Source organism: Chelonia mydas, chromosome 5 (genome assembly GCF_015237465.2).
Source record: "Chelonia mydas isolate rCheMyd1 chromosome 5, rCheMyd1.pri.v2, whole genome shotgun sequence".
Lineage (NCBI taxonomy): Eukaryota > Metazoa > Chordata > Testudines > Cheloniidae > Chelonia > Chelonia mydas.
The window spans coordinates 36,182,666-36,197,299 of record NC_051245.2 but is presented as its reverse complement, the minus strand read 5'-3'; the positions used below and the strand labels follow the sequence as shown (position 1 = coordinate 36,197,299).

The 14,634-nt window shown below is 42.3% G+C and overlaps 1 long non-coding RNA gene across 1 annotated transcript; it reads right to left on the bottom strand.

Moving 5' to 3' along the window:
• Positions 1-2,630: 2,630 nt before the first annotated feature.
• On the bottom strand, positions 2,631-12,904 carry LOC122465890. Its single transcript, XR_006291020.1, has 4 exons — positions 12,731-12,904; positions 4,965-5,028; positions 4,719-4,764; positions 2,631-4,054 (listed from the first exon to the last, which is right to left on the bottom strand). It is a non-coding gene; the product is annotated as an uncharacterized LOC122465890 (long non-coding RNA).
• Positions 12,905-14,634: the final 1,730 nt, after the last annotated feature.

The window sequence follows — 14,634 nt, the reverse complement described above, 5'->3', positions numbered from 1 at the left end:
ACAAAATGGGGGAGGTAATATTGGACCAACTTGGACCAATATTTTATTGGACCAACTTCTGTTGGTGAGAGACAAGCTTTTGAGCTTACACAGAACTTAGTTGAAAGTACTCTCTCACAGAGAAGTACCTGGAACAGATTGCTTAGCATAAGTAGTTAACACATTTCAAGGGACCAATCAAGGTGAAGTGGCCTGTTAACACCCCTTCATGCACAAGGGGGGAAAAAGGAAAGGGGTGGGGAAGCCATCAGGATGGGTTGTTAGTGGGTTATATATTGTGATAAACTATAAAGCCAGTGTGTCTATTCAGTCCCAGATTTTTAGTGTCTAGCAGAGTTATGAATGTAAGCTCCCAGGGTCATCTTTTGAAGGTGTTGTGAAGGTTTCCTTTGAGGATGAGGATTGAGAGGTCACATAGACTGATCACTTTGAGAGAAGTGTTCACCTGTTTATTAAATTTTAGATTCCAAAAGCCTATTAGGTCATGTAGTCAATCCCTTCCACTCCACTCTTTCATTTGTTGCATCCAGTTGTGAGTGACTGAGAATAAGCCTTCTACTACTTCCCTTGGGAAACAACTCTGTGGTCTAAGAGCTCACTGGGCAGATAAGCATCTGGACCAAAGTCTCCTTAGATCATCAATTCTCTTCCCTGTGCCTGTAACATACTACTTTACTCACCAGCTAAAATATTCCTTCATTTTAGGCAACTGAATTTGCTCAGAGTGGAAAATAGTAGTACATAGACCAGCTCCTAATACCCAATTCTAACAAGTCAGACTCAGAAGATTCAGATATTCCAGCCAAGCAAGAAGTTTTTTAAAAAGATTGTATGAAATGGGTTTTTATTAATAAGCAGCAGCTGTTTTCTCCAGTCTGCTTCCTGGCAACAGCCAACAGCACTTCATTTACTTAACAGGTACTGTTGGTCATTAGGGACTTTGTGATCTTTCACTGTTCATTAAATATAATTCTTAAAGGTCCGTTCAATTCAAATGGGTACAGTATTATTGACAAAGATTAATCAGAGCATTATGTCTGAGTGCAATTATAGGGTATTTGTCAAAACTGTTCTAATTAGAATAGCTTTATACAGAGGAGGAGGAAAAAAAATGAAACAGCCACAAACAAGTGATAAAAAGATGCTTTAAAAACAAATAGGTAGAGATGAGCTACCCATTCTGAAAGATCAGGGAACTTAATATGTGGAGGTTAATATAAAGCTAGTCAAGTCTTGTATTAGCAAGTTTTGGGAGGTCAAGATTGGAAATTTGAAATAAAACCTTCCCTTCATGAGTAGCCAAGGATTTCTCAAATGGCACCACATTTAAAATACCAACCAATTATACAGAAAGCATCTTGCAGCCCATGTTAAAAGCAAAATCAACCTTCTAAGATCAGAGTCTGGAAATTTTGATATTAAAAAAGAAATGGCTAACAGTCCCTCCCTCACTTTCTTGGAGAGTTCTGATATACTAGTAAGTGTTGCACAGCTTTAATAGGTTAAGACTCTGTTTTTAGTAGCGTAGAACTTTGCTAAATTTTAACTATTTGAGCTGAAGTTTTTCAGGTCAGGCATCTACCTCAGGTTGAAATTTGTTTTGAATCCAAAACTGTTCAGTTGTTTGAGAACAAGGTTAGAGTAAAATATAATTTTGTCCTTAGTTAAAAATTCTGGTGACCTTTTGAAATGCTCCAACACCCCATGCTTTGGAGGACAGCAACTGAAATTTGATAGACGGGAAGCCTTTATTTCAGGTATGTTCCTTTTGCCATTCCTATAAAAGTTTGGCGGGATTATTAAAATAATCCCAGTTTGCACATGTTCTAGCAAGCTTCTATTGAGCATCACAGCAAAATTTCTTAAAGTTTCTCTTCACTGGGCATGCTCCAGCACAAAGCTGATCAGGACTTTCCCTGCAATTGTAGCAGTATGCTGGGGTCTGCTCCAGTTCCATGTATTGGAACGGAAAGCAAGGACCCTGTCTCTATGCTGAGGCTGCATGGAGGACGAAGGTACCCACTTCAAAATGCAGAGGGGATGGGAGCCTGGGAGTGGAGGCCAGTGGTCGGGAGAGGGAAATGGGGACTGGTATCTGGGATGGGCAAGGAGATTGGAACTTGGACTTGTGGGAGGGAGACTGGTTGGAGAAAAAGAATGGGACTGGGAGCCAGGTGAGGGTGACTAGGACATGAGTGAGTGGCTAGATTAGAACTGGGCTAAGAAGCTTGAGGACTGGAGACTGGGACTGGCCAGGCGAGGAGAATGGAACTAGGACAAAGAGCCAGGGTGGAGGAAGAAGCAGGACTGGGATAGGGACAGTGCAAAAAAAGGGGTCAAGTTTGGGGGAAATGGGCAGAAGGTTGATGACCATTAGAGTACACTGCCCTCCAGAGCCTGGAATGGAACTGAAAAATCTTGTGTCTTGATTCTTTGCTTTCAGCAAATACCTATAAAACTGGCAAAGGGTCCCAGCTCCCTAGAGTGTTAATCCACACTGAAGACAACCTGCAATTATCAGTTACTCTGTTAGCTCATGTGGGAGAGGTCTGTAGTGGATTTAAAAGGTTCCAACCCTGCTGATGACCCATGTGAATGTCAATAGGATTCCACATGCTGGGATTTGTTTTCAGTTTTCCTTGCTTTTATTTAAATTAAATAAGCAATTGCATACAATGTGAAGAAAATTAAGGCTGTGAAGTCAAGCACTCAAAAGCTGGGAAATACTAAAATTAAGGTTGCCTGTAAAAACTTTACTTTTCCCCTCTTGTGCATTTGATACAGCCATGTAATTAAAGACTATCATAATGCATACACAATGGGACCAAATTAAGATTGCATAGGCAAGCTTAATTATGCCATTTCCTAATTTGACTGCTTGACTTTAACCTTAGCTTTTTTAAGCACAGCTGTGCTTAGTTTACATATGATTATAGATTCTAGAATAATCCAAAATACTGTAACAGCATTATTGTAATCCATAATATTAGAGTGGCATAATACAATGTTTTTATTGCAAGGGTTAATGCACATCTTAACCACAAAAGCAGCAGTAAATTCATACACAGCATATACATGTAGGTGAATTATTGGTGGAGATTCTCTGCTGTGCTGAGCTTCTCATCATAGCATGGGATAGAAGTTTTGGGAAATAGACTATGCCTTCCTGATTCTCAGGTTGTATCTCCACCAGCTGGGCCCCAGCATAAATTAGAGAAGTCAGGTCTGATGGTCCCTAAGGGACCACATGCCAGCTGAACAGAGCCAGCATGTAGCCTCCACTGTCCCCCATGCACTGTGCTTTGCCAGGGCTGAGAGAGGAACACAGGGGGTAGCTATGCCAGCTCTGAGCAGCTGCAGATTCCCCCCCACTGATCTGGCTGCTTTTCATCCTTTTTGCTCTCTAAACAAAGAGGTTTGACACAACTGAACATCAGGCCTATTGTTCATATTTGATACATTGATGGAGTAGAATTGTCTGTAGTTAAATTTTTCTCGTGAACCAGTGCAATTGTAAATTAATGGTCAATATTAAAAGAAAAAAGTTCCTAGTTACTGCACAGATATCACTGTTATTACCTAAGGAGGAGGAAAGGTCTGGCATGCCAGATACAGTTGAGTTTGAACAGTTGGCAGATGGTTACTTTTTAAATGGCGGCCATTGTGTTTATTTTTATTTCTAATGAACTCATTATAATAGTTTCTCTGGAATCTCTTAAATAAGAACTGGTTTTTAAGTCCTATTGAGTTTTGTCATAGTAAATACTTGCAGTATTTAGATTTGTTTTTGTTACAAAATTGTCTTGGAGAGTTGCAAAGTGTATGAAAATGTTGACGCTTCAAAACTGTTTTGGTCAACAGAAGTGAGTACTTGTGTGCTGGGCACGATTGCAGTCTCCATGGGGAAAGTATTCTTGGCCAGGTATTACTTGAGGTACCTGTAGACTTTCCTCAGTGTGGCTCTGCAGGCCATGTAATTTTTCCTTTACTTCTCACCGCTTCTTGTTCCTCCCTTTGATAATGGTTGTGAAGACACCTGAGGCCACTTCTGAGTCTGATATAGAAGAAATATGAATAGAAATCGTTAGGCTACAATGGAAGGGCAGTAGTTTATGCTCCTCCAGAAAGCAACACTGGTGTTTAGAGGGAAAAAGTGGAACTCCCCATAAATGATCTTGAGACAATCATTTGTGCATCTCCTTGAATTTGGAGAGTTTCCTTCAGGGAAACAGCATAAAGATGGTTGGGAAAAATGCTACAGGTTAGTGAAATCTCAGCTAAATCCTCTTCAAGAGAGGTGGGTTTTTTGTTTACAGTAAGAGAGAAGGCACAGGTAGTTTTTAAACTACAAAGTAGGTAAGCAAGATCAATGCTGTACACCCAATTTATGTTTGACCTTGCTGTGATGCACTATAGTCTCATGTATGGAACTCATTTGGAGGGAGCTAAAGCAAGATATGTGCCATTCCACACAATGACATTTTTAGTGCCCATACTTCCCTGTATAATGATGCTGTACCACTATTAAAGACTGAGGGCTCAGTGACAGCATGGACCTCTAGCCATCAGTTTGGTCTCCGGTATGTGTGGAAGCCAGTCATGGTCTGCTTTTTTAGGGCCGTAGGTGCCTTTGGGCAAGGTCATAGCCTTACTGGCTTTCTCTTTGTCTTTCCAGGGTAAAGATTTTATCTTCCACACTGTTCTCCCAGCACACTTACATCATGGTCACCATCAGAGTGCAAAGGAGGGGCAGCAGAGGTCACTCTGGGGGAGAAGGAGAAGAGCTACATATCAAATTGAATGTGCTGAGGGGGTTTATTTTCAAACACATTTTGTTGGTTTAAATGCCCAAATTCTAAAGCTTTTTCAGGTTAAACAGTAAAATTGAGATAACAATGGTAATCAGTTATTAAAAGGTTAAGATAATTCATAACTGACTCAATTTAGAATAGAAAAATACATACCATCTCTCAGGTAGTACTCCGGTATCTGGTGCAAGTGTTGACTTTTAAATGTCAAGCAACCAACCTAAAGGAACAAGAGTTTATCAAAACCACAAAGGAAAAATAAAATAGTCTGTCAGCCACCAGTCTCCTTCACACTTTTATTGGTATTAAGGAATTTAATTGGTATGAAATTCAGACTCTACCATAATAGAGGTGGAGCTATAAAAGTGGTCATGGAAAAAGATCAAGGAGTTAGTAGGAAAGTTATGTTTCACTGATTCTGGAAAGAAAGTTCCTAAACATTGCTCCTGTAGTTGCTATAGCCTCAGGATACCTGCTGGAATATTTGCGGTTTCCAGAATTGCCTGTGTGTTTGAATTCCTCCATAAGTCACACTACACCTAGGAAACTGAGTTTGAATATTACATATCCCTAAGGAGGAATGTCACTACATCCACTTGCAGAAAGTGGTCTTTCTGCATCCTTGGAATTTAGGTTAAGTCATCCCGGGCTCATGTTAGTAGTTTTTTGCTGTTTACACAGACATTTGAGGGAGCCACACAGGTACAGTGAGGCCCAAACAACAAATAATGTTTACTGAAGCAGGGCCTTGCTACACACTTGCTTGGCATGGGTTCTGGCAGCTTCTAAAAGAAGAGATGCAGCAAGCAACACAAAATATTTAAAGGGATACTCCCCTATTCCTATACATTAAACATAGGCATCTGAGATTGCCTATATCTTTATCAATGCATTCTTCCATTCTGTCTTGTTGATGAGATTCCTTGATATTTTTCTGTTGGATTAGACAATATTCAAGGTTTCTTGAAATGACTATTTCTTTCAGATTTGCCCCTTAGCAAGGAGAAAAGTCAGTTCTCTCCTTGCTAAGGGGCAAATCTGGAAATCCTTCCTTCAGTGGCCAAAATATGAAGTGTACTAGTGGCCAAGTCACACTGAAGTAGTAAAATTTTAGTATTCACATAAAGTAGTCTTTTTTTTAAGAGGATTGAGCTATTACCAGTTACCATTACTCACAGTATTGTGTCTGTTTTTGGCCAGCAGCATGAAGGGACTAGAATCCTGGTGGGAATGGCTCCAAGGGACAATCCCTAGCACAATGCAAGTGCTGGCAGTATTGTCCCCCCTGTCATAACTCCCTTGTGACCTCTGGTGTAAGGGATGTGCTGGAAGCATGATAGGTGTGGGAGATGAAATACAGCAGCTTCTCAGAGGGTATGTAGTAAGCCTATGTATAGGGTAGTGTCTAGGAAATTAGAAACCTTTACTTTCAGATAGTGCTTGATGAGAGAGGAGAATACACGTGGAGGAAGGAACGAAGCCTGAATGGTGCACTGCCTTGGCTCATTCTCTTATGCTTGAGCACTGAGCAGGAGACAGCGTGGCTGAAGACCACTGCACTTTGGTAACCCTTGGCCAGCATAACAAGCACTGATAAGGCCCTGGCTGGCTAGAATGTGGGAGTGAAACTCAGCCAGAATGGAGAATCTGGTTCAATATGGCCACCATTTCCCCACCAATGTGCCTCAACTCTGAGCAGGAGGGCTTATTCTTAGCAGCAATGTCTATCTCACCCCTAAAATGGCCAGTTGTACCAGTTTTCATTATGTGGAGGTCTCTATGCTGGGAGCTAGCATGAAGCTGGTGTGTGTTTGACTGGTGTTACACAGCTGGGTGAAAAAATCAAGGGGGGGAAAAAGGAGGGTTTCCCCCATCCCACATAGTTTTTAGTATCTGATATTAAAACACCCTCCTCATGTCAGACCAAGCTTTATTCTGCCAGGTCAGCTCACTCCCTGGGGTAACCCTCATCTGAGTTTGTCTGGATTCCTTGAGAAGCAATCTTCAGCAGGGGTAATTTCTTTACCTGAGCCATTTTAACAAACACAATCCCACCCCTCAGACTCCTACTTCAGTCTGTGCAAGCATAACAGTCCCTTCTCCAGATCAGCCTCTCAAGCCAGTCCTTCCCATAGCAAGATTTCCTGGCTCTTACCACAGAGACTCAGCCTTCCAGGGCTCCCCAAATAGTCTCCCCTCTTGTCCATTTGGTTTTCTGGAGTAGTTCCTTTCAGCAGTAACTCCAGGGGCAGTCTATTGGGAGCACCACTCAAGCACTTCCTGGAGATCATCATAGTCCCCTCTCATCCATTGCTGCAACTCTCTTTTATAAGAGTGTGCTTATTAAGGGCCACCTCTTTCCTCACGTGCTGGGTGGGCTAATCAGGCAGCCAGGCCAGCTCCAGACCCAGAGGTGTGTTATCCCTTATTCCTTCACAGTACTGTCAGCCGATTGTCTACATTCTCCCTTCTTTGCTTTAATCTTCAGCACACAGCACTATAATCTCTAGCTGAAATAAGAGGTTTCCCTCACCACTGTTTGCTCAAGATTTGGGAGCCAAGCGGCTTGCATGGCTCTGCTTATTAAAAGGAGTTTATCACTGTCAGTCTCTGGAGCTTGATGAAACTCATTTCTCCCCCCCTCAAAGAGTAACAGACTGGGGTTTTAGACTGGAAGAGCAATACAAACTGAAATGAGTGCTCCAAGGTGAGCACAAGTACATCAGAAAGACAGTTCATTGCAATTACAACTTAGAGAGCCAGTAGGTTGTTTAATTACCACCAGCCCAGCCAAAGTGGAAGTGTACTAGTTACAATGTAAACACCTACAGTCAAAGTATGCAAATAAACCCTCTGTTCAGTCTTCATTTGTACATTTCTACATAAAATAAACTCATTTATGTCAGTTAGCTGAATACCAGAAAAAAGTACCATCTGTATAGGCAAATGTACAGAAGCTTGGGGAAATGTGTAAACTTCAATACAGGCAAATTATCTGGGAGTTCTTTATAATATTACTGTCTCTGGTCTATAGACCTAATATTGAACAACTTAAATGGCATTGATCTTACCTAGTGCTAGTAAACTTCTTCCATAAGGTATCAAAACACATCTAGCCATCTGTGGTCAGAGGCAAAGGGCATGTGGCTTACACCAGGCAGCAGCAATTGTTATTCTAGCTCCAGGGTAAGACAAGCAAAACTAAATCTGATGAGGAATCTAGGTCTTTACTGGGCTTAGTATGAAACCCCAAAGGAAATATCAAAAGCGAATGTTTAATATTCTCCTCTAATTATGTTTAATCATAGTCATTGATCACTTCAAAGCAATCTGAGACTAGGAATTTGCCCCTGAACAAACAGCTGAGCCGCCACAAGCCACAAAGTTCTGTTATCAAGAGTCCATCTTGTAGCATTATAGCCATGGATTCCTGTAGGTGCTGCATTCCACTGCAAGTGGTTTTGTCCTTGTCACCAGGACTTAGACATTTAACATTAATTGGTGGTTTTCTTTAAGAAAGCCTTTTTTGTAAAAGAATAGAGCTTTCCTGTAAGCCAATGCATGTGGCTGTTTAAAAAACAGTTTTCGGGGAACTTCCAGTGCCCCAAGAATAGCGATGACACATCTACAGAGATGAATTGATACAGCAAAGTTTGCTTAGAAATAGATAAACTGTTCTTGGTTTGCACAAGATTTATTGTGTTAATCCAATAATCATACTCAAAATCAAATAAAAGATTCCACTAAAAATAGGATTGTACTGGGAGAAAACTAAGTAGTCTCCACGTTGAAATATTTTTCGGCACCCTCTTGAATACCTGTCTCACTGTATTCTCATTACCTGGATAGCTTTCCTGTGATGGTGTTAAAGAAAGACCTTTGTAGGAGTAGTGTTATCTAAGAAACTAAGATCAGCCATATTGGGTCAGACCAATAGTCCATCTAGCACAGTATCTTGTCTTCTGACAGTGGCTGGTCCCAAATGCTTCACAAGGCCTGAACAGAGTGCAATTTATTGAGTGATCCATCCCCTGTTGTCTAGTCCCAGCTACTAGCAGTCAAAGAATTCTAAAGTCATTGTGTCCTGAAAATGGAGGCCTGGAGATCAGTAGTGGGCAGCCTGTGGCCTATCAGGGTAATCCCCTGGCAGGCCGCCAGACAGTTTGTTTACATTTGCATGGCTGCCCACAGCTCCCAGTGGCCGCGGTTTGTCATTCCTGGCCAATGGGAGCTGTGGGAAGCAGTGTGGGCTGCAGGGATGTGCTGGTTGCAGCTTCCCACAGCTCCCATTGGCCAGGAACGGCAAATTGCAGCCACTGGGAGCTACGGGCGGCTGTGCACATGTAAACAGACTGTCTGGCGGCCTGCCAGTGGATTACCTTGATGGGCTGCAGATTGCGCACCAATGGTTTAGATCCATTATCAGCATTTGAATCTTAACTTTAGCATGATTTTACTTCCGAGTACATAACTACAACCTTAATATAAACACAGTTTATGGAGTTTTAGGTTAAGGTTTTTTTAAAAATAAAGAGAAAGGTTGGACCCACTGGAATGCCATTCCTCAGATAACACATGAAGTCCATAGAGGGAGACCCTCAGAATAGGAGTTCCTTCAGAGATACAGTTTTTCCTATAAAATTATCTTTCAGTACCCAGTTCAAAGCACTGAAGCATCATTCTTAAAGGTAAGCACATGCTTCAGTGCTTTGCTAAATAGGAATGGACTTAAGCATAGGTTTAAATGCTTTTGCTAAACTGGCGTCTTAAGGCGGATTCAGCTCGCACTTTAGTCAATGACAGAGTCTTTCTATTGACTTCCTTAGAGAAGCAGAGTTTCTCAACTGAAAAAAAATTAGAGATAACAAAGCAAGTGGAGAGAGTCTGCGCTTGTTAAAGATTCTAGAGAATCCAATTTCTGTCTATTAGAAAATCCATTGGAAACATGGACACTTGTGAAATCTAACAAAGTATAAACAAAGACTAGGCCAACTGTCCAATATGCCCAATGTCCATAAATGTGGATCTGTCTGATGCAGTGTTGTTGTAGTTATGTTGGGAATGATGTGTGCCAGGAGCTTACCTTACCCACCTTGTCTCTCTAATTTGTCTCAGTAATTCTGCAGAGCAGTCTGGATAAATCAAAGGCTTTTTGCAATGTAATGTTTTTAAGCAAAACATCTGATGCTTCTATCAAAAATGGAGCATAAAAACACCATTATTTTTATCACTAAAAAGTTCAGTGGCTTGCAGTCCAGATATATTTATTCTCCCTATTGCAGTATCTCTTGTTCTTGCCACAAGCAACAAAGGTTAAAACTGTTAGGCTGAGTTTTTACCATATGCCAAAACAGAGATAAAACAAAGTCTTATGTACTGGGCTTACTAGAAAATGCATCACCTAATGTATACAGTGTAGTGATTATACACTGTTGCAAAGACTAATGCATTTAGCTCCCCCAACACCTCTGAGATAGGGAAGTATTCTCGCTTACAGGTGGGGAACTGAGGCCCATATTTTTAGAAATGGACTACTAATTTTGGGTGCTTTGATTTGAGAGCCCAGCCTGAGACACCTAGGACCTCATTTTCAAAGATACTGAACACCCACAACTCACTGAGTAAGTATGACTTATGGAAGTCTCAGCATCTCTGAAAAATCAAGCCCTAAACTAGGTGTCTCAAGTTTGGCACCCAAAATCTGTGGATCTGGGTAACTCACTCAAGACCATAGAGGAAGCATGTAGTAGAGCCTGGAGCAGAACCCAGCTCACCTGAGTCATAGTATATTCATTCATATCTGTAAAGCACTTCCAGGCTTTCAAATGGACATGGTTATAGAAATGCAAATATGAAATTACAGGGCCAGATCCTCAGCTGATATAAATCAGCATAGCTCTATTGAGATTTTTGCTCAAAATCAGGTTCTTGCCATGCTAGGGACTTCCATAAAGCTATGCCAATTGATACTAGGTGAGAATCTGACAAAATATTTACCACTGTAATGCTGTAGGTTTGGATGAAACATTCACAAACTCAGTTGCAAGCATGATACTTTACCCATCTACTCAGGTGGTACCTGCTAACATGGATTTTCATTTTAGCTTTGTAACTTCCCCTCTTCCTGAGATCTAGCTCAAAGTGCCTAGCTTTACAGAAAGCAATGGAAAAGTTACCTGAAATTTTAAAATAGATTTTTCTTTGGGTGGGGAGGGGGGCCAGAGAGGGTGCAGGTTGCTTGAAAATGAGTTCCCCTTTTGCTCCTCTCAGACCCCCCCCCCTCCCCAACCCTCACCCCCAATTGTTGATGCTACCATCTTTTTGTCTGAGAAGGACTTGTCAAGGTTCATCAGCACTAGCCCTTGACTGGCTGGAAGGAATCGCTGTCCAGACACTTAAGGCCCAGGCCAATTGTCAATGGGAGCCGGATTAGGCCCTTAGAACTGTATTCTGCAGCAACTCTGTATACAGAACTCCCATTCTTGGAATGAAATGGCTTCCAAATCAGGTCCTAGCATGTTATCGTTTACAGTGCTCCCATTCTCTGGGATAGAGAATGTAAAGGAGTTGAGAAACTGAACTCAGGTCTTTTCCCTAATAGTGAAGGGCACTTAACATTAAGGTCCTGTTTGAAACAGGACTGCATCAACACAAACTAGGTACCTTTTAGTTTGTGCCATAACTTAGAGAGCAACATATTTGAGTGCTCTACAATTCACTCCCCTCTAGGTCACAGTGCAGCACCATGTAGACAAGCACTAAGTCACCAGAGTAGCCTTTGAAATAGATTTTTTATATTATAGAAATTATTAATATTTGTTCCTCACTGATTTTGCTTTCTCTCTGGTGTGTTTCCAGTTGTGTAATTAAGCTTTAAGTAGATTACGTTTCATTTGGTAGAAATATAATAAGAAAATATTTTGTAAGTTGTTAGTATTATCTGAAAATGTAAGACAGAAAATTACCTAACTGTCTAAACAAACTACTTACTTCAGTGGTTCTATACCAGACATCTGTCTCATCTGGGCTCTAGCCAGGGCTCCCTCCCAGTTAGCATTATTGAGAAGACACCTGTTAGATTGTCACTTTTGCCTTCCATGCTGAGAGCTTCTGACCTACTTGAATACGTGTTGTAAAAGTCTGATTAAGTGTCCAACCCACTTCAACAAACTGAAGATATCAAATGAAAACCAGGTTTCCAATTGTATTTTTCATTCCTGTTCCATTGCTAATGGTCTGTATTGAGTAAACAGTGTGCTTGGCTCTGTACAGACATGAGACAAGGTTCCTGCCCCATTGATCTTACAATCAGCTTCAGAGACAAACATAAATTTTATGCTGGCTATAATTAAAAAGCTTCATCCATAAAAGCTCAATTCTATGAGGTGCAGAGCATTCTACCCTTGATCCAGTAAAGCACTTTGTGACATGATTAAGGTGGGCCCCGTCCAGGGCGGGGTGAGTGCACCTGCCTCTCTCAGGGAATAGGGGCAGATGCACGAGTCTTACGTGCCTATTTCCCCCAACTCAAGTCTGCACATCTTGGCTTAGCTGCAGGGTAGAGAGGCCCAATGGCCAGAGTTCATAGGATCACCCCTAGTGGCTGGAGGTCAAACATATTCCTACTGTCAGGGCAGCACAGCCCAACAGAGTCCATACAAATATCCCTCCCACTCAGGGTAGTACAGCCTAGTGGCCAGAGTCCATGAAACACACCCCTACTGCCAGGGCAGTGTGGCCCAATGGCCAGAGTTCATAGGAGCCAGTGGCCCAGGCCCACCCAACTCCACCAGGCCCCAACCCAGGGCCCTAGTAGCAGTGGAACAACCAGCTACCAGCTCAGCAAGGAGTCCCCCCACAACATGCCAAGCTTATCTTGGTGGGAGATACCACTCCAACACCACCCCTCAGTCACTTCCTACCACAATCTCGGGCGTTGTAGTCCAGGAGACATTGGGATCTCTTAGTTCCCCAGCACCAGCCGCTCCCTGGGGCTCAAGGCTGTGATCCACATCTCCACTCCCCTCTGGCACAGGCTGGAGGCTATCCACAGCAGGAGCTCCTGGCACACATCATTCCCAACTAGCATCTCCTCCTGACTGAGCTGGGCTGCTCTCTTCTATACTTGTACACCTGGAGCATGCCCAGTAAGGAGAAGGGGGCATGGCTTCCTCAGCCCACAATGTGGCATTAACCCTTTCCCGTCTGGTGCGGGGCAAGTGCACCCCATCACACACTTACGTACCTGCTTAACTACAAGACCCTGGATAGTTCCATTAATAATTATTTTTCTGGGAGCTAGGTACACCAAGCAATCATCGAGGCCCCACTGTGCTAGGTACTATACAGACAAGTAACAAAGAAGACAGTCTGTGCACCAAAGAGCTAAATCAACACATCAAATAGAACAAAACAGGTGGATGAAAGAGACAGAGGAGGTTTGGCGGAAAAATGAGTTAACAATGCAATGAATAGAGTTCAGCAGAAAACCAGACGTCAGCCTGCCACTTTCACAAGACTCCGCTTCCCTGACAAAGGGTTTAATCAGGGAGGGTAAGACATGGACCTGTATCTGGCAAGAACTCAAATCAACATAAACTTACTTCCTTTGTAGAAGAGCTAGAGACAGTGCAATTCACATTAGGCCCAGTTCTTCACTCTCTGTGCACATATAAACTCCCTTTAGAGGCATAGGACCTTTTGTGCCCAAGGACTGTGCAATCAAGCTCATCAGAGTCCCGAAAAGAAAAGCATACAATTGGCTTAAAATAATTTCTGTTTGTTTTTAGATATTTTAATCTTCTTTAAAAAAGAAAAGGAGTACTTGTGGCACCTTAGAGACTAACAAATTTATTTGAGCATAAGCTTTCGTAAGCTACAGCTCACTTCATCGAATTGATGAAGTGAGCTGTAGCTTACGAAAGCTTATGCTCAAATAAATTTGTTAGTCTCTAAGGTGCCACAAGTACTCCTTTTCTTTTTGCAAATACAGACTAACATGGCTGCTACTTTGAAACCTGTAATCTTCTTTAGTTACATATACTTTTATTTGCATAGGACCTCACAGTATCCTTTCTGCGCATTCACTGTAAACCCTTACTGCTGCCTCAGTGTCTGCTTCCAATAATGTGCTGAATTGCAGAGTGTAACAACTCCCCCCGGTCTCTACCTATGACACGGGGGGATGTCAGCAGCATGCGCACTAACATCAACCTGCTCCTGGCACACTTCTCTGAGGATTCCCCATCAGACCCAGTAGGTTGGGCCTTACTCCTGTGCAGAGTGCAAAATGGGTGTGAAGATCAGAAGGGCAGATTTTACACACCTGCTTTGTACTCACTTTGCCCATTGTCCCCTGAAATGGAAAGGATTTAGAGGGTCCATGAGCTGGGCGGTCTGAGGACATGTGGCACTGCATGGGATGAGAATGTGTGCCCCTTTGTGTGACTCTGCTTTCTCCCTCCCTCTGGCAGCATGGTTCTTGCAGAGCCTGTGCTATCCTTGGCAGGTACCCATGTCACAAACTGCTGTGAAGGGGACCCAAGGAATTAATACAGCTCCATACTGATAGAATTCTGTGTGGAAACCCAGAGGGTCAGCAGAGGACAGTACTGTGGGGAACAGCTGGTTTCATGCACCTTCGAAATGTGGGTCAGGATCTCAGTTTTGTGGCTGTGGCCCAGGTCTAACTTCTAACAGAGCAATACGTAGTTCAAATTATCCTATTTCTTCTATACCCTCTTCTTGCCATCTACACAACAAACCCTAATGAAAGAACAGTTTGATTAGTCACAAATGAGTCACAACTCTGACTTCTTAAAGCAAT